This window comes from Somniosus microcephalus, chromosome 11 (genome assembly GCF_052327205.1).
Source record: "Somniosus microcephalus isolate GS21.2 chromosome 11, FLI_Smic_1.0, whole genome shotgun sequence".
NCBI classification, from domain to species: Eukaryota; Metazoa; Chordata; class Chondrichthyes; order Squaliformes; family Somniosidae; genus Somniosus; species Somniosus microcephalus.
In genome coordinates, this window is record NC_140997.1 from 174,336,758 (window position 1) to 174,357,719 (window position 20,962).

At 40.0% G+C, this 20,962-nt stretch overlaps 1 protein-coding gene across 7 annotated transcripts in view; it reads left to right on the plus strand.

Moving 5' to 3' along the window:
* Positions 1–491: 491 nt before the first annotated feature.
* The window catches only part of foxp1b (forkhead box P1b), a 581,092-nt gene continuing 560,621 nt past the window's right edge, over positions 492–20,962 (plus strand). For 6 of the 7 annotated variants that reach the window (XM_086001441.1, XM_086001437.1, XM_086001444.1 and 3 more), the window contains exon 1: positions 492–814. The gene's annotated coding sequence lies outside the window, so the exon portion shown is untranslated. Of the gene's footprint in view, positions 815–15,035; positions 15,128–20,962 lie in introns of all 7 variants that reach the window. The other variant, XM_086001439.1, reaches the window with a different exon arrangement.

Genomic DNA, 20,962 nt, shown 5'->3' on the forward strand with positions numbered 1-20,962 from the left:
TTTTTGAAATGGTCAGTGAAGTAGATAAGAGTAGGTTTGGCACTCTAAAGATTGACACTTTCTACTTCCTGACAGGGTTGTCCTCCTGCTGAACTTTCACCTCCCGAACCCAGCTGCCTCCATTGGCCAGAGTGCACCGAGCGAGCCGAGCCGAGCGGCGCCGAACCGAGCGGAGCGCTGCGCCTCTCGGAGTCGCTTTGCTCCTTGGCCCAGCTGCCTGTTTTTAAAAAAAAGAAACACACTTTCACTTTTTTCACAATCACTTTCACTAGGTTCCAGCTCCTTCAGAGCCCGAATGACACCGTAGGGGTTTGGGGTTTGCTTTTTTTGGCGTTAACGCCAAACTTGCAGTGGTGCGCTCTGGCCGCCTGTGTTCAGAGCTGCGATCCGAGCCCAGCTTTTCCCCCTTAAAGCTCTGCTACATGTTGTTTACACAGCAGGTGGATATGACGTCAGGGGGCAGCTCGCAGCAAAAAATAACAACATCCAACTCCGCGATTTGTATCTCTTCCCCCCCCCCACCCCCAAAAGCTCATTAAGTTCACTAGAATTCTGAATAATGAAGAGTGGGGGGAAAGCGCGGCGGGAGAATAGGAAAGGATCCGATCAAGTGTGAGTTCGATCCGGCTTCTTAGTTGGAGCAGGGGGATTTTTGTGTCTTTGGAAAGCGGCTGCTCCACAACGTAGTACCACAGAGCGGAGTAATATATTGTTATTTATTGTGTGCTTGTTGCATGCTTTCTCGTACACAATCGCATGTGTGTTGCAGGGTCAAATTATCTTCTTGCCCAACAACCTAAAGCAGTACCAACTGGTAAGTTTGAATTTGATTCTTTTCTTCCCTCTCCCTCCTCCTGCTCGCTTTTAGATTAACTCTTTCTGCTTGGCTTGACTCTGATTTCCTGCAAGCCCCACGTGCAGTTCGGGGTGTTTTGCAAAAATTTTTGTTGTTGCTTGTCAAAGTGGGTTTCGACTGGGAGATAAACAATTTGCATTGGCAATGCAAAAAACATAAATAATGCTGGCCGGGGGGGGGGGGGGGGGTGGGGGAGACGGCCGTCTGAGTTGAGGTTGTGGGAGTCCCTGGCTTGTTTAGCGGGGGGGTTATTAGCGAGTGTGGTCAGTTTGAAGGAGTTGAGTTGCGTGAGATTTCTTTCTCGCGACTTTAGTGAGGGGCTGGGGAATAGTCGGCAGATCGCCGGAGACTTGACAGGCTGGAGATCGAGGGATCTCTGCTCCAGGATCGCACCATTCCTGCAGGGGGAAATAGACACAGAGTGGGAACCGCATGGGAAGGGAGAAGGGGGAAAACTCCTGAAACTTGTCACTTTTTGCCATCCTGTACTTTCAGAAAGACCCATGCGAGTTTGGGTGGGCATCACATGGGCGTGATAGCATCGAATTACCTAGGAAGGTCATCGAAATTGTGGGGGCAATTGAGGGTCCCAACATTTCCGCAATTTTATTTAGTCATACTTTGAACAATCCATACTGCATTGTATTGAGTTTTTTTGTGTGACATATGTATTGTGTTTGGGGGAAGGGGGGGGGGGGTCAAGTTAGTGCAATGCCGAGTATTAGCTCCAGCTTTCGAGTGCGACCCGAATAGACTTCACCGCCACTTCCTCCAGCTTTGGCCGCTGGAAGCTCCAATACTGAAAGTAAGCAGCCCGCAGCCAAGGTGCTGGCGGTTTAAACTTAGTGTTGTATTTTAAGAAAGAAAGTAGTGCTGTCTGCTGGACAGTTGTATTTCAGTCGATCACACGGCCTAACGCTCTGGCCAGATGGGTGGAATCACCTCGGCAGCGAGGGTGAGCGCAAGTCTCCACCTCAGTCGCCCTCTGAAATAGTCCCAGCCTTTTCCCAATATAAAAAAAACTGCCCGGCGCCCTCCCCAGTCATTCACCATCAGTGGGAGATTTCTTTTCCCGACGGGAATTGGCGTCCGCTCCAAACTGGACTACCTCACTCTCCCTGCTAACTTGGGGAGGATGAGGTGAGGTGTTCCGATAGTTTGGGGGGTGGGGGGAGAGATCGGAGAGCCAGGGGTGGTGGCAGAACCCCTCACTCACCCGGCAAGGGGACGGGGCATGGACCCACAGCCTCCCAATTGTCCCCACCCCGGATCAATAGTTTTGCCAGCCCCCTGGGGGCTGTATCTGCCACCTCCATTACTTTTGTTGTTAACTTCGTGTTTGTTTAACTTTTTGTTGATGAAAGGAGGGAGAGAGTGGGTGTACAAGTAGCCGAGCAGTCCGGAGGCTCTTTGTTATGGTAATGTTTAGTCAGATCTTCCACATCTTCCCTCAAACTTTCCTGTCAGACTGGCTGCTCGTGCACGTCAGATGCTGCTGTCGTCTTGGGACGGGCAGCTGTATCATTGCACGAAAAAATACCACAGAATAAAACCCATTTCACATTTTTCACACGAATCATTAATAAACACTTTTTTAAAGATTTTTTTTTTGCGAGTCACATTAATTGGGCAGCGCCGCGCGCGCGAGTCCCCCTCGAGTTTCTCGCTGAAAGTTGTCCGCTTGACTTCGCCGAGTTGCGAGGTTTTGGCGGCTGCACGGCGGACAATGAGTTGTTTGTGTCTGTCAGCGGACTTTACAGCGGACAACGTCGGTAGAAGCAAGGTACTGCCTTTTATTAAATACAAATTAATGACAAAGTAACTCTCGACATTACAAAATCAGCCTGGCCACCCTCACACCCTAGCCCATTCCAGCCCCTCTTGTTGTTATTTACTTTGGTCGTCTCTCGTCTCCTGGGGGGCGGAGGGGGTGAGGAGTGTGGACTGTTTAATGTTTAGCAAAAAAAAACACAAAGTGGAATTCAGCCTCCTTCATCTTGGATTACCGAGTGACTGAGAAAATCGCAGTAAAGTAAACAGCCCGGCAAGAAGCGAACCTTGACAACCCAGATCAAGTAAGCAGTTGCAGATCAAACAAAGCCTGTGCTGGGCCGTTGTCAAGGGTCCGCTTCTCTGAAAGCTTTCAACCGTGTGCCTAGGCGGTGGGCTTGTCTTCTCACTTCTGCACAAATGGAACCGCACAATCGTAAAATCAAAAAGGAGAAAGAGGGACAGAATGTGGAAATAAAGCAGTCACTGGCTTCACATCAACCCCATAACGTCCACTGGTCCAAAAGCGCATTAAAAGTTTCGGTATTAAGACAAAATTCAACCTTGAGCCACTTCACATTGGAGTCATCAGGATCACATCTGCCGAGTCCATTCTTAACAAGTTGGGGCACAAAAAATGATTATTTAGAAGTGGTTTTTCGTCTGTGCGTGTCTGTATATGTGCATATTTATACAATGAATTGAAGCGTTCTTATAGATTACTGCTTTAGTAATGAAGTCAGGCGTTTATTACGTGCATTGCAGGTTTTTCAATTTGTGTCTTTAGGGGGGAGTTATGGTCCAAGTGCCGATTGTAGATTTTTGTTGAAAAATGCTGTTTAAGTGCAATTTTATTATCTGTTGCCAAAGCATGGTTGCAATAGGAATAAACAGTACTTTGACTGATACAAAATACAGTAGAGCATATTGCATAAAATAGGTGGGGCCACACCCAAAATATTTATATCCAGACATAACATGCATTGACTGTAGCTAACACCACATTGGAACAAATTGAGACTTGGTACAGTTCTAGTTGTAGTAGAACTTTGCCAGAACTTTTCTTTTAAAGTGACAGGGTAGGATCCAACTGGAGTTCATTTTCTAGTCATAAAGACACTGACACCAGTTAAGTTTAAAACTCAGGTAAACAATATGCACTGTGTAATAAAGAAATGTAAAATGTAAGTATCGATACTGATATCTGCAGATGTAGATTTTCTTAAGTATTTATAAAAATCTAGCTATTTTATATAAAATGTTCCTGTTTTCATCAGAGAAATTGCAATGAGGCAGCACATTTCAATAAACCTCATGTCTATATATTTAAGTGAAATCCACGGAAGGATATCATAGCTGTAATTTGCTTAAGTATATACAATTTACTAAACGATGTTCTTACGTTGACACCATTTGTAATCGCATGAAGTGTAAACAATTTCAAAAACCAAAACAATTTCCTACTATAGCCATTGTATCCAGTTATCTCTAGTTGCTATATTGTAACATTCTAACAGGTTGTACAGGGACCCCTCTTTAGTTACAGCTGTTAATACACTTTGAATTGTAAGACTGGGTGAATTGGAGAGTAATGGAAAAAGTTGACAGATTTTGAGAAGTGCCAGCTAAACAAAATAGAATAATTAAGTGCACCCTAACTTCAAGAGAAATGTAATAATGTCTGAAAAATATTTAACTGTGTTCTTTCAAAAGTCATTTGATTTTTATAAAATTGAATGACAAAAAGAACGCAGTGCTTTGTTAGGCAGGATTGGGGTGAGCATATTGAACCTGTCAATCAGTAACAGAGTCTTCCTTTTTGCGGTAGTTGAGTCACTTGCTTTGCACTGTTGTGGCTGTAGGTTTGAGTCGCTGCATAAGCTGACATTTGAAAATATCAACTGTGTGGTCCAACTAAGGACTGGGGCCGTACTGGTCTGTGCAAACAGTTTGAGCACTCTCAACTAAATGAAACTGTGCAAATTGAAGATCTGTGATTGAGGGGAGGAGATAGAAATTTTAAGTCCTGCTAGTTGTATATTGTCTGAGAAATTCATTCATTCTGGCTATACCAGTAGCATCTCCTGACAAATTGCATTAATGCTAAACCATATGTTATAATGAAACACATTATACACTTCAATGTATTGAAAAATCTGAACTGTTTGTAATGATTATTGCATTATTTCATATTTGGTTATCTTTATGAATGATAATCAGAACAGTTTGAAATTTAGGATAATATTTCATGTTTAATTATTATTAATCAAAAATTCTTTATTTCAGTTGCTTTTGCTGAATATCAATAAATGAATATCAATATATTAATATTTAACAAATATGCATTTGAATATAGATTGCTATCCTGGGTGTACATTAACAGCTATTTGCCGTGGCAAATAATCAGTATTACAGTAGTTTCATACCTGTACATAAATTCACAAAATTGCTGGACAAGCAATCCATAGTAAAAAAGTAATTGGCTGTTAATGAATAAAGTTGGCATTAGGTATTGGAGAATTAATGATTTTTGAGAACAGTACATTAGCAGAGTGCTGACAGACCTAATTACACATAAAGTAAGATGTAGATATATGGTTTTGTATCTGCAGATCAATATACTTCCCAAAAGCATACCAGATTCTCTAGAGAATTTTTTATATAATAGTTCAGTTTGACTGTTTGCCAGTGGCCTTTGTCAACCAGCAATAACATTATGAATAGGTTTTAAACCACTTTAAAATGTTGACAATGTCTGTATAAATTGTTTTTTTTGCTTCTTATATCTGAACTAAATATTTTTCTAAGTTTATTTCCTCCGGTTCTTTGACAGTGAATAGTTTATCGCATATTTTGGCATCTAAAAGTTACTTTTTGTATACCACATGGATGGTGTTTAGATGCAAATGTGAAAAATCACTTTTCAGTTTTTGCAGGCAAGCTGAACTGATAGAGAAAGGGTTAATGATGCATGACTTCTGAATGCCAGCAGCATATTCTGTGCAAACTAATGGGGTTACATGACTTCATAAGAGCAGTTGCAGCTAAAGTATCATTTGATTACTTTCATTTTGTGAAGTAGTTGTTTTCCGAGATCTGATGGTATTTTTCATATGTTCAGGTGTATCTTTATTTTTGAGGCTATCATACATAACAGTACATTTTAACCCAACAAGTGATTCTGATTAATTTATTTGGTTTCCCCCACTAGATAGAATATGTAATCACTGACGATCAGATTCATTTCAGAAAATATTAATTTAATTTATTCTAATCCATTATTTTACACAAACAGAAACACTTTATTTTGGGTTGTGAGTTCCTCTAGATGTTTTAAATTCATATTTGTTTGAGTACACACATTGTTTCTTGATCTGAAAATTGAGGATTCTGTATTGAAAGTAGACCAAAGACAGTTTCATTCCACCTTCGATTACAGTGTTGTTTCACTTTGTTCCACCCGTAGGTTAAAAGCTTGTTGTTTGTCAAATTTTATGCCTCAAAAAAAAATCAACTCTATTAGTATAGCAATGAAACCACGTAAAATTTTGATTCAAACCCACTTTAAAAATCTAATGAGTTTAAATTTGAGAGTTTGTAAACATAACACTATCTGTTTACACTGTGTCCAGAAGGCCTGCCGACAGTCCATTTTTGATAATGTGCCATAATAACTTTTTTTCCATATGTAGTTCGAACACCGGGCAATAATATATATTATTGTGGTTTGTCATTATTTGTGATTGACGGCCAGCCTTACAGATCCAGTGTAAATAGTGAATGTCATTTGCTGCAATGATTGAAGTTTTAACAGCTTCAAAATGGAAAGAATTGGGATTGTGTTTTTTTTTCCCTAAGAGACTTCATAATTTTGTGCAGACTGTTGATAAACTACACTAACATTTATATGGGAGATGCAGCTTTAAGGAGTTCTGCAGCGTTAACAAAATCTTACCATATTAAGGGTGGTCCACATAAGCAGGTCCAGAAGTTTAACACTTTGTTCCTATGCATTTACCAAAACAAGCTTAATGATTAAAGGCTTGACTAGCTTTGGGAAAAAAGAGGCTGAGTTGTTACACTGGTACAAACTACATTGCATAATTTGAAGAAAAAATAAAACTTTATATTAAATTAATGACTTATTAAACTTGTTAGCTGTTCATCAAATATGTGAACTTGATGTCCAGTAAATCATACTCATATGAAGAGAGTGAAATTGAGATTAGGGTACTCTATTACAAATGACAAGGAAATGAATTTAATTAGTTATTAATTAACAGTAGCAATGATATTACATTGCAGAAAGTGTACTATTTAAATGGTTTGCATCGTATTTCGAGACTCTGGAATGTTTTCATAGTAAAGGTGAAATATACCTGCGGGAATTACTGCGACTGGACTATCTGCCAAGCTCACCTAAAATCTCTCTCCAGGACTGAAATCTTGGTTGTCGGGCCAGTAGACAGCACCACTGCATTCACAGCAAAAAGAAACAGATGGTATTTGAAACTGAAAATATACTTACCTTTTACAGGCAGTTTTCTTTTGGAGGCAACAAAAAGCCTGAAAAAAGCTTGCTGTATTGCTGTAACACAATGTAGTGAGCATTTCTGATTGTTGTACTGTGTCATTGAGTCAGTCACACTTCCACTGTCACCAGTGAACTGCTGGTGGCTTCGGTCTAGTGAGCCAGTGTCAATTTCTAGCCTTATCAGTTAAAGGAATACATTTGGTTTTAGTTTGAATTTTGATTTTTTTGATGCTTTAAATAAATAATAGTCAACTTTGGCATTATCTAAACACAGGATGTGTGGACAGTTGCAAATACCCACTAGTGCACAGTGCTGCTTAATTTGAATTTTAAAAACATTTCTTATTAACTCAATTATTATTGAATAGGAGATTTTGATGTTTGTTTTATTAAAAACTAATCCTTACCTTAAGCAAATGAACAGAAACGCTCGTTACTTTTGAAGTTTACCTTTAAGTTAAGCTTTTAACAGCCCTGAGGGATCTTTACCTGGTTGCTTCAAAGCAGGTAGCATATGTACATTGCCATAATTTTATTGGTAATCTGCGCAACCTTGATTACACATGTCCTATATTTGCACTTCACATTGCAGTGGATAAAATCATGCTGTAACCTGGTGAAGGAATCTATTGGTACAGTACCAATGAGCTTTTAATATTTAACACATCTGTGTCCCAAGCCACAACTAACTTGATTAATAGAATTGGCACCCGATTTAAAAAAAAACTAGCTGGTATGCTTATAAAAAATAGCTAAATGCTTGTAATTTGAAAAGCACCTTTATGCTTGAAAAGGTTGTTTAGCTGCAAGCAAAATCTAAAGGTTAGCAACATAGGAACAAATAGACACGGTTAATCTAACAATGCGTTTAACTATTTTAAAGCTCATTTAACACCAGTGAGTTCATTTCAGTTTAGTTTAGTTTTGGAGCATACTTTACACACATTTGTCATGGCAAGTTCCTCCCCATTCCATTGAAAAGAACTTAACACTTAAATTTGAATCTACTGCATTTTGTTACAACTGATTATATTAAACCTGCTTATCAAAAATTACATTTGGAACCAAGTTTATTCTTAAGATATTTTGGGGGGAAAATTGGGCTGCTTTGCGCCTCCCATTAGCGCCTCCCGCAAAATTCAGCAGTAGGTTAGCGGCGGTGGTAGCCGGTAGCGCCCCCTGGCGCTGCGCCTTCGGTGATGACGTCATCGCCGTGCACAGCGCCCTGCTCGTGCCCCGGCCGCAAACGTCAGTTGCACCCCCTGACCTACCACCGGACGATATGTCCAACAGGGTCAGGGTGGTGCTTTTGTGGCCACGGCGGTGCAAATTAAAGGGCAGGTGCGGGCGGCCCTTTTTTTTGGGCCGTCTGCCAGCACCTGCCCCCTTGCGCTTCCTCATGCTGGGTGCCAGCCTCTTGAGTGCCGTACTGTTTTCCCGGCACCCCGCTCCCCAATGGTCCAGCAGGCCCCTGGTGCACCCCTCCCCTTTAATCAGGGGAGGGAGGCCTGTAATACCACGGCGCTATGTGCCGATGCACATGGCGCTGTTACATGTAGCACTGTGATATTGAATGGTAGCTCCCCAGGAAGGAGGGGGAGCGCTTCCAGTAGTGCCCTGCCTCCTGCTTGGGGCGCTACCACTCAATTTGCGACACAGGGGCAGAAGTTAGCGCCCCACAGGGGGCACGACCGAATTTTTCCCCCTTTACTTTTTGCAGTGTAGGTCAAGTTTAAGACCATAGGGATGAAATTCTGATCTGCACTGATGTAGGTTTTGTTATGGGCCTTCCAAAGGCTCCAATATGTAGGAGGGAACAGGTAGTGGTCCTAGAGGGGATTGATTTCCTTCCAGAGATGGCCTGACAGCTCTTTTGGGAGTTGTTGACTTGGGCCTTATTGTGACTCGGGAGGGCTTTCCCAGGCCTCCTATTCTGTTCTGGGGCAGGCTGCACTGATGTACCTTTACAGGCACTAGTGACCCACCCTGAGTATGTCTCCACAATTTAGGACGGGGTCTGTGGCAGGCTCCCTGGGTGTCTGGAAGTTCCTCTGCACAGCACTTGGGGTCTCCCAGAATTTTGATCCCGACATGTATAAATAATTGCTTTTATTAGTTCTTACCAATCATACAGCAAGATTGAATTTAGTGCTATTTATAAACATGATGATTTCCATTCTAAAACACTAATTCAATTTTAGAAAAGAAGAACAAATTTTCTTTGCAAGTTTATTCCTCTTCCCTCCTCTACTTGCTGGGATATGGTTCTACTGACACTGATTGGCCTTCTGTATTCCTGGTGGCCATTGACAGTGTGTGAGCTTTGACAGTCTGTTCCATTGGGGAGGGTGGAGATATCACAGCTGAGCCCAGCTTATTTTCAACTGGCCTCCAAATAAATGCAGTTCCAACAGCAGTCATTGCTCAGTTGTGTTTTCCCTAGCAGATTTTCCCCTCCCTAACCCAGGGGCACTGAGGTCAATTGTCACATCCCATTGTTTCTCCAGCTGAGATAAGTTAATGTAGCACAGACCGAGGGCTTGGGTCCTTACTGGTCTGTAGGACTCGGCTACTTATTGGATAAACTCACTGAGTGATCAGGAGAGCCCACATAAATGACTTAAGCACAGATTGCATTTGAAATGGGATTGCTGGCAGGTTGCTTTCATTATGATGTTTCCTTTGGAAAAGTCAATTTGTGGGACAGCGCAGCTTAATAAAAATGCTGCTTGCATGTGTGTAATGTATTAGCTTTTGCCACATTGTCTCTTGTGGTTCCCTGCTAGTTGTAGCGCGTTAATTCAACAAGCTCAGTATTCGATAGATACCTGTCCAGAACAAATGTGCACAATTGGTTTAAACCTCAGTAAATGGACAACCTGAGTTTTGGACTATGGTATATAAATAATGAAACCAATGTGCAATTTTAGATTAAATCATCCCTGATATCAGTCACATAGTATATTGTAGTTCTTGAACAACAAATCTAATTAAACATATGTAGTAAAATGTATCATTATAGTATACCAAATGAGGTGCTATAATTCAGAGACACAAATGTTACAACCACTATTATTTAGCATATATACATCACATTTCCTACGTCTGGTTGCGCTGAGGTTTTTCTCACAGTAATGTATTTATTAAATCAAAATATGTACTGTTAATTCAGCAATTTGGTTTTGCTAAAAGTAGGCAGATTTGCAAGATGTGCCAGTACATCAACAAAATACCAAGTGCAATTATTATGAGTTGTAATTGAAAAGGCAGAAAAAAACCTTTAAAATGGGACTGCTGTGCCTATTGAGAAGAATTGAAAACTGGGCTCAGTAAGCAACATGAAATTAGACTTCACAGAAGTGTAGCGCTGTGTGTGTTATATATGTAAAACTTCTGCTGGGAACCACATCTTCCAGTATGTAGGGTGTCCCCCTGAGTCACCTGAACATAGAAATGAGCAACTTAATTTGTGTTTATTGGTCACTATTCATGATTAACTTGGCTTTTGGAATTTCCCATTAAATCTTCTTTACTCAGTTGCATATCATCTGCCCACTTTTTGACTAGGCCTTTGACCAACAAGTTGCAGTGGAATAAGTTAGATTTATCAAAAGAAAAGCAGGAAGATAGGAAAGAAAGAGAATTAATGGAGAGATGCTGGAGATTAAATGGAAAGAACCAAAGGAGTGAGAACATTATTGAAAGTAGCAACTGGTAATGCTGGTGGGTGGGGGGGATTTCTCCATGTTAGCGATAGTGCACATGTTAATTGTGCATTAAAGTGTAATCATTTTGTGTGTTAAGCATTAATGGAGCAGTCACTAACTTTTGCCACAGTCGTAAAATTGTTTTGGAGATTAGGCAGGCGTAATACATGTTAATGCATAGACCTGGTAGCAACTTTTTTTAAAAAGCTTGTTAAGCAACAATTTAAGTGTTTCTAGCAAAATTACACTGGCTTGAATTCCAACAGAAAGGCATTTATGATGCCTATGCTTGAGCTGGCCTTAAGAGTAGTCGAAGGAATAGAGCGGTGTGCAAAGTGACCTGAGAAGGACTAGGCTGCAGGACACTGAGGAATTAGACTGGTGCATAGAGCGGTAAAGAGACTGCAGAAAAATTCTCTTAACAGGAAAGTGCTCCTGTGGCATATGCTACCATTGATACCGAGGCCATCAGTTATGTTTCTGTAGGACTGCATATCTTCGCTGAAAAGTGTTATAACACAATTTCATAACTATGTTAAGATTGTATTGCGAATTATTGTATACATAGGATCAACAGGACTGTTAAATTAACTATACCTGCTGACATTCAACCAACTATTAGCATGCATGGTTACAGTTTACTTTTTCACACAATAAAACATCTAAATTATGGAACCAAGAAAGATCTCTGACTCTAGTTGTTGGGTTGTGATGTGCCCAAATTATTTCTGAACTGAGCACAGGAATTGGCTACTGCTATTGCAAGTTCAAGTATACTTGCATGCTTTATCAGTTTCTCAGTACTTACACAGATCTTCCAATTCACTATCATTTTGAACAATCACTTGCAATTCTTACTATACATAAAGTTATCTCATTTTGTTTACTAGTACATTTTATATCAATCAGAATAATAGAAGGATTTGCAACAACCCAGAGCTTCTGTAGACATAAAGCAGCCCCTCATTCTCAGCCAGTGTGGTTACACCTCACGACTTCAGCACTTGACTGAGTTTTTACCCTCACAAAATGAACCTCAGGTTGAAAGATCTGCTTACAAAGAGGGAAAGACTTGCATTTATAGAGCGCCTTTCACGACCACTGGACATCCCAAAGCGCTTTAGAGCCAATGAAGTACTTTTGAAGTGTAGTCACTGTTGTAATGTAGGAATCGTGGCAGCCTATTTGCGCACAGCAAGCTCCCACAAACAGCAATGTGATAATGACCAGATAATCTGTTTTTGTTATGTTGATTGAGGGATAAATATTTGCCAAGATACCGGGGATAACTCCCCTGCGCTTCTTCGAAATGGTGCCAAGGGATCTTTTATGTCCACCTGAGAGATCAGACGGGGCCTCGGTTTAAACATCTCATCTGAAAGACGGCACCTCCAACAGTGCAGCACTCCCTCAACACTGCACTGGAGTGTCAGCCTAGATTTTTGTGCTCAGGTCTCGAGAGTAGGACTTGAACCCACAACCTTCTGACTCAGAGGCGACACAGCTGACACTAGCTGATACAGTGCAAAATAACAGGTTCATAATGCCATGATTATGTACCTGAGCTTATATAACATCCCCAGTACGCCAGACACTGTTCAGTTGCTATGTTCTGTAGATGGCAGGGTAAAATTTCACATTCCTAGCACATGACTCTTGTTTGAGGCCTATTAAATATCATTCTTACAGTTTTGAAAAATTTCTGTCCTGTTCCATGCGTTGGTGGCTATGTATTTTGTAGCTGGTGATAAGCCATTTGTAAAGGCGTGCAAGGACGTGGTAAATAATTATTTTACCACATGCTCCATTTTTTGAAGGTGGAAAGCAGAATTGTCATCATTATTAGTAGGAGCTAATGCAGTGTCTTCTGGGTACAATGGCTTCCCATAATATTACAGGAACCACTTTGAAGAAAAAGCACACTGCATTGCAGCATTAGCTGTCTTTTGCACGTTTTAGCACATTAAGTATGTGGTTAGCAACTTAACAAGTAGAGCAGCAATATTGTAGAAGTGTTCTGATTGGCCATACAGTTGTACATTGGTTCTAACATGTATTACAGAAACGGCACTGAGTAAAGTTGCGAGTTTCTGTGTTTGTATTAAAAAGGAATTAAAAAATAACTGCATTTAATGGACCTGTTCTGCACTAAGAATAATTTCACCCCTCCAAGATGGAAGTGAAATGAGAAGAAAAATATAAGAGAGAAAAAGTAGAAAAAAAGAAGAAATTGGAAACTATGAAACATGGTGTGAATGAAGGAATAGCTTTTAAAAAAATAGCTCTTCCAAACCTGATTTTCAGATAGTGGATCCTTGGGCCTTTCGCTGCTGGGTTCCTTGTTTATTCCTAGGGCATGCTGACAATCTTATGTCATTAACACAAAACCAGTCACATTCCAAGGGTGTTCTAGTCTTCAACATTCACGGCCAGCGCTGTCAAGACATGCTTATTGATTTGTGCACACTCAGCAGAACAGAAACAATAGCAGATTTAACTTCTCTGCTGGGATGATGGACAGTTGCCAATCGGTGTGACTGCATTATCCACGGCTTAAAGATTTTTGAGTCATTGTGGGTCATTCTTTACACTACAGTGCTTTAAATTCATTCTGATGTCTGATCATCACAAGCCTAGATGAACACTGAAATAGAGTTCCTGGAAGGCACGGTGTTCCAAGTCTAGGATCGAGTATGCTTCGTGTCAGTGAGTTACTAAGATTTTGATTTTACTGTAATTTCAAGTGCAGATCTCAGCTCAGCATGATCATGTTTGAAAAAGGTCGTTAAAATATAATCTACATTAATGAAGACTTGTTGATGTTCTTAAGAGAATTTTCAGATATAATATCAGAAACAAACACAAATGTGAGGCTGAAGTAACAACAGAAAGTGCTGGAAACACTCAGCAGGTCAGGCAGCATCGAGGAGAGAGAAACAGAGTCAACGTTTCGGGTCTAACCCTTCGTCAGAACTCACTTGGCGTTACGCTCGACCTGAACCGTTGACTCTGTTTCTCTCTCCTCGATGCTGCCTGAGCGGCTGAGTGTTTCCAGCACTTTCTGTTGTTGTTTCAGATTTCCAGCATCCGCAGTATTTTGCTGTTGGACAAATATGATGCTGTTGAACCCTCTTGAGTGTTTTCTCATTCCCACAGTCAACTTATTAAAATGGATGTTGGAATTTATCTGGATTTGTAACTTGATGGCACAAGTGACTTTTTATGCCATTTGTTTATATCCTGGATTGCTGAAGTAATACAATACAAGACTGTCTTGAAGCTGCTCCTTGTACATTATTAAGTTGCAAAGTGGTATATGTTCAATAGAAAATATGACCATGCAGTAACAGCTGTGATTTTTTTGCTCGCTCTTTCTTTATGTTACTTTGTTCCCATTCTTTAGTTCTCCCTTTTGTCACACACCAATCCCTGCGCAAGAAACGACCAGGAAAGGCAACATTTTCTCATACCTCTGCAAATGCTGCTTTTGAACTGACTGCTGAGAGTTGTACAATACATGTTGACTCATTCTGCATTGTTTTGAATAATAAAAGCAGTGTGAAATAAAATATTTCCTCAATGGTGGAATTTTGACTTACTTATTGCCATTAGAAATTTGGTGTGAGAGATACCAAAGTGGAAAGCACGTGTCCTACTACTCAGTGGACTGACGCATTGCATCACCAGGTCTTAATTTTAAAAACAGCAATACTTTCATCATCATTCTCCCTTCTCAATAATACCAACAACTGCTCAGTAATACCGCTTCCTCGCAACATTACAGGACAAGGTACTCAGTTGTCTCTTGCATCTCATCAGTATGGCATAGTTCTTCTACCTGTCATTTTGTGCTTCTGAAAGAAATATAATAATGATGAACTTATGCAAGTTCCAAGTGGCTTATTCAGTTGCTCTACTGATTTCAGTAATATCTGGAAGCTGAACTTCAATGCTCAAAATCTAGGGACCCACTGCAAGAAACATTTCTGAAGAAAAACAAGCACTCTTGCATTACAGTAAATGCAGTACTGTGCCAGTACGAATAAATGGCTGTATTCTACGATGTTGCAAAGATATATGCCAGTTTTTAAATTCAGAATGAATACTGCTGAATGTCTCCAATTACTTTATTTTTCTTTTTTTTCCCATTTTCTCTCCTCTCCTGAAGGCACTGAATCTTGCTGGGATGTGGTTCCACAGGTGCTGACAACTCTTAAGTGTCTCACCCAAGCAACCGTTCCTGATGCATGAGTCTAGACAGTGAGTGCCAGCATATTGTTGAATTGTGAGGGTATCACATCTGTCCTTGATTCTATTCTCACCTGATATCCATACAAGTGTACTTTCCAGCAAGAATCAATAATGATCTGGAGCATGACTCCAAGCTGACTTTTTTTCCCTCCACCTTCCCTCCCTAACCCTGAGTCACTGAAGCCATTTGTAAATCCCTCGCGGTTGTTGCAGCTGAAATCAGCTAACTCAGTATAGACTGGGAATCTTCTCTCTTATTGAGAACCACACTGGTCAGTGCATTTACCCATTAAGCCATCAATGGAGTTTTCTACAAATTCTGCCTGGGCATTATTTATCTTTATTCAGGATATTTTTGCAGTGTCGTATTTGATTCAACCATATGCAGTGAGGGAGGGGTGAGGAATATACAAACAGCCCAGTATCTTGGTAAGGTAGCTAAAGTAGTATTTTAAAAAAAATCTTCAAGTTGCTTTAGAATGCTAACAACTACCTTCTTAAGTTAGAGTAACAGACTCCGCCTTTGGTCTCATCCTGTTGAGCCCATTCTCAGTTTCGGAAGACAGTCTACATGCATGTCCATTCTTGCTTAATAGGCTTACAAAATCAGTGCATACTTGCTGTGTTATGTGCTAGTTTTCATGACATTAGTGAATAATTTAAATATGTTAGATTGGGCAGTGCCATGCTGCTTTCCCACATGCAAAATGGAGGACAAGCTTCTATGAACAGTGCTGTGATATAAGGCTGTCTTTTTATACAGGCAAATTATTAGATGTATTTCTAACCCCAAAGCATTGGGTAACTGAAAAATAAATTAAAACATAACAAATGTGATTTGGATTATTTCTAAAAGGGAATTTATTAAGCTTTGTTCAGCTGTCTCACATACTGCATTTATGCTGAGTAGGCCTGCCAATCGTATCAGAAAATATGCTTCTAACATCAACAGACTTGGCCTTTTTTATGTACTTGGAACCTCCACTGTTGCTCTCTGTCCGACCTTCATTAATGCACATGCATTGTGACCATATGTGCACAGATAATGGCTCTGTTTGTCCCTACAGTGTGACGATTCACTGAAGGTGGAGGTTCCTTGGATGTAGCTGTCAGCTTAAAATTCATTGACAGTTTACACTGTACCGCCTCTGAATTGCTGTTAGCATGAAACCTACCCCTGAAGTGGGGTGACTTTGAAACTCAGAATTTGCAGAGTTTATACTCGGTGCCAAAAATACACCAATGTGGATATGGGGTTGGTTCTGTCAAATTGACAAGTGTAAATGGGGTATAAGTCAGAAGGACAAACTAGGAAGGTGTTTCTGTGCCCTTTCTCAAGCATGTCACCAAAAGACTGCGATCATTCAGGCACTGCCCACAGTGCGCTGTTAGTACACAGAGCTCTGTGTCAGCATGCACCAGATGTGGTAGTCATACTTGTGTATCACTAACCCTGCAGCCAACCTGAAATGCACCACTCCTCTTTCATATTGTGCAGTCTAAGCTAATTCGAAAAGATATTATTACCTGAATGAATATATTTTGCAGATATTTCAAGTTACACTTTGCTTTGTTTTGTTTTGGAAAAGGGAGTGAACGAGTTTTCTCTGCATCTAAAAAAAAAGCCCCAGTGTCAGTTATGCATTAGGGATTTGAGGATTCATATTTTGATGCAGACGTGACAGGCTGTGGTTGAGTTGTTGAAAATGTGAAAGTGCCCGATACAAAGGAGGTCATAGATACTAGCAATGGCCTCACTGACGTGATGCTCTACAGAATGCTAGGCCCAGGGAAACCCACTTCAAAAAAAGTATTGGTTTTAAAAAGGAAGTGTTCTACTCGGGTCACGGTGGTCTGCAAGATTACTGTGTCTTTCGCATGTGAGGGACCTGGTTAGAATAAAATCACTGCTGTCACTTCACTGTGAATCCAGTCTTGTTATATTGCTGTTTATAGTCTAACTTGCAAAAGGTTATTTGGATGACACAGTAGAAATAATGAAACTGATTGTTCGTTTGTGTTTTACAGCACAATAGTAAGTGGATGTTAAGTAAATGATGCAGTTTATTTCACTACATTTCCATTCCAGCCTGCTGCAGGAAAGCTGCCAGATTTATATAAGCGGTACCCAGATGGTATTCTTACGCCTCTGACTTGGTACAGAATCTGTGAGGGAAAACTATGCTGCCACAGCAGCTCCTACATGCTGTAGGTCAATTGGGGGGAATGCCTGTTGCTTCTGTGTTTTGCATATGTAAATCTGTTCTGTTTTGTCATTTTAATAAATACAAGAAGCTGCTTTCTCTAGGGGCTGCAAATGAATTTGGAATGCAGCCCAGTTAATGAGGAGTTAGTAGAGGTGTTATGGTTTGTGAAATACTGCCACAGCTTGCTTCCTCTGTGCAAACACATTGCTTCCTGGATGCTCTCATTTTCTGTCCCATGCATACACACAGCTCAAGTTGTATTGAGGAAGTTACATTGATAGGCTGCTTCCAAATGGCATTGACAGAGAGGATTAACAGTAGAAGGTTGCATAAAGTGATTTTGTGTAGGGCAGAGTGGAACACAATGCTTTGGCTGGGCTGTCTGTGTGTCTGCCACACTTCTGCACTCCCAGTCTCATCAGCTACAGACGTGGCTAGCAGCCGTCTCAGTGAAGTCGTGAACTGTGTCGTCTGTGGAGTTTTAACAGCCAACATCTGCTGCAACAGTCTGATGGAAACTACAATGTGGAAATGATTTTTAAGAAAGGGGAATGAGGTCTGAGATCAACTGGTCCAGCTTGCTTTGTCATTGTCCACATTTAACAGATTTGTGCAGGAACCTATTGCATCATGCTCAATTATTACTGAACACAAGTTTTCATTTTGAAAGTTTAATAAAGCACATAAAACTTAAATTCCATTTTTGTAGAGAATGCTGAATGTGTTACATTTGATCTGAGTATTCTGTGTTGATCTGATGTCACATATCTGAGGGGTGCTATGCTCTGATTAGCATTACTCTTCACATCACTTCAAGCAGATATTTTTCTTGCTTGATGTCCTTTGCTTTTAGACATTTCGCAGATTTTTTTCACTTATTATTCATTGTTTTATAATGTAAAGCCAGATAACCTGGGGTTGATAAATGCTATACTTTGGAACAATCTTTGTTTTTTGTATTACTATGTTTTAGCCCATTGTTGATATAACAGAATCTTTCCAGTTCGCCATTGTAGTAACAGCACACCAGTAAACTTTGGAGGTCATGCAGAACCTCTGAAGACTGTAACATCTAGAAGAGTTTTGCAATGTTTGAATGATGTGCACATCTTTTGCTAATCAGTTACAGCAACAATTCTTATATTTACAAATTAACAAAGTGAAAAAATTGGAACATAAAAGATTTGTTGTAAACTTCAGTTTCAAAATGAGGAAATTGAGTAACAGTTGGGTATTGACTGATCCACTAAATATTTCTTACTATCAACTAAACTCATTCTTTCTAACTGTTTAATGTGTAAGCTATTATAAGCATGTAAGAAATGCATTGTGATTTTAAGTAAGATTCAGATGTCAGGGAAATTATGAAGGATTTGCTCCTAATGTATGTGTAGGACTGGAAACAATGGAGTAGATAAGGTGTTTAATTTTAGTAACACATTAGAACTGTGCCTGACGGTGCTTGGTGTGTTTTGTTCAGTATTATCACACAGGTGATAAAAGGCCCCACCATTTTATTGTTCAATCCGAGAAATGCAAAAATGAAATGATTTTATTTTTATTTTAGTGCAATGCACCACTGGTGTGTAAAGAATTTTCAGATAGACTGAAAAATGAACACTACCATTTGAAGTCAAAGTATGCTGTTCGATTTCCTGTATTTTCTTCTGACTTTTTTTTCTTTTGTACTGCGAATAAACCTCATAACATGAACTTTCTGTGGTTTGTTTCATTCTGGGTCTGTACTACTTTCTTTTTGTGTGACTTGCAAGCTGGATAAAACTGCCATGACATTTTTTTAAAAATCTGGTGATCTCTGACGTAACAGCATATTTTAGAATTGAAGGTCCAGTGTGTACTTTTATAAATATTATTGTCTTGGATTTTGCATTTTGAATGTAGCAAATATTTTTCATAAATTAAGTTGTTTAGTCTGCACCCATGTTTGCTGTAATAAAACACATTTGTACTGTCAGTTCTGGATGACTCCCATGAATACTAAATGCAGTTAGAAGGAGAGAAGTTTGTCAGAAGCCTTTGAAACTGCAAATGATCACATTCCATTAAACTAAAAATAGGACATACCTGAAACCACTACAATCTGATTAGTTTCTGTTAACTGTTTGAATGCTCCCTCTCTGCAAATTTGCATTCTGTTTAAAGTTGTTTAGCTAAAAATTCAAATCGTTTTTGCAAATATATCACTAAAATAATTTGTAACGAGTTCTATTTTGGCACACACCTTAGGGGGAAAAGGCTCTTGTTGAAACAGCATTTGAAGAACCTTGTTGATTTCGCAGTGTGTATGTAGGGAGGAGAAATAATTGAAATGCAAAGGCTGAATTTGAGGGACAGAGTCTGGGCATGGCACAGTCTGCACATACACCTTTTGAATTGCTTTTTTTGTTTCTCTTTTACAGAAGACTAGGGATATTTGTGCACTGAGGGAACAAATACAATGTATTTTGGGTTTTGACAATTAGCCAGAGCAACCGACAAACACGTAGCTGGAAAATGTAATAACAATTAACCTGTATTTATCCATTGTGAGGCTAGGACATTCTTGTGCATAGCTCTGAATAGACATTTCAACTGGTAGGATGTTTATTATGGCTTGATGACACCGTCTAAATATTTGGTTAATTGCTTCAATAATTAGTAAGAATATTTTGTCAAAATAATCAAGTTACTGCAACATTAAATATGTTAAGATGCCTTAGAATGGTTTTGAGGAAAATAATTTGATGAAAATAATTCTGAGCACCTTGTTTCTCCCTTCCTCTCCTGGGAGTAGTGACTCATGCATGGTTATAGTTCCATGGCACCAGCAGGTCTCTGGTACTTGGCCGAAGTGGCCATTCATGTAGGAGCCTAAACCATGACATGGCATTGGATTGTGAGGCTCATCCTAGGCAAATTCAATATTCATACTGTCAATACGGGCACTTTACAGCATGGATGACTGTAATCAAAAGCAAGTAGCTCTGGCCAAAGTTACTGCTGAGGTCAGCTGATTATTAAATATGGGATCTTTCTGGGTCTAACTTGCTGGCTGGTATATTTACAGCCGAGCCATTGCAATGAGACCTGCATAATATGTACCGTCCACCTCTCCTGAAGGCAAATCATGTTCTGGTGCAGTTCCATGGGTGCTCTGATACCTCACTCAAAGGGTTGTTCTTCATGTGAATCTAGCTAGTGAGTGTCAACAAGCTATTCAGCTTTGGCAGCAATCACAACTGAACCCTAACCAAGGCCACGGTTTTGTAGTTTTCATGGAAAAATGGATGGAATCATGAAATTCAAACCCCAGAACACTGGCAGAAATCCCAGACTCCCATTTTTGGAATCCTATGCAATAAAAATAGAATTTGACTTATTTGGTCACCATAAACCAATGTGCCTAATTATAAACAGATGTAATTTCAGAATGTGATCCTAAAACACTGGTCAAAATCCTGGAATTTCACGCATTTTCTTTCTTTCTGTTAAAAACGGAACTTGACTCAGTCATTGTAAATTAGTGACACTGGCCCTAACCTATCCTCACCTAATGTACTCTTCCACCAGCTCTCCCGAGGTAGATTGAAGGATGCATGGCTGTTTCCACCTACCCACTCCCCCTTTAGCTTGAGAA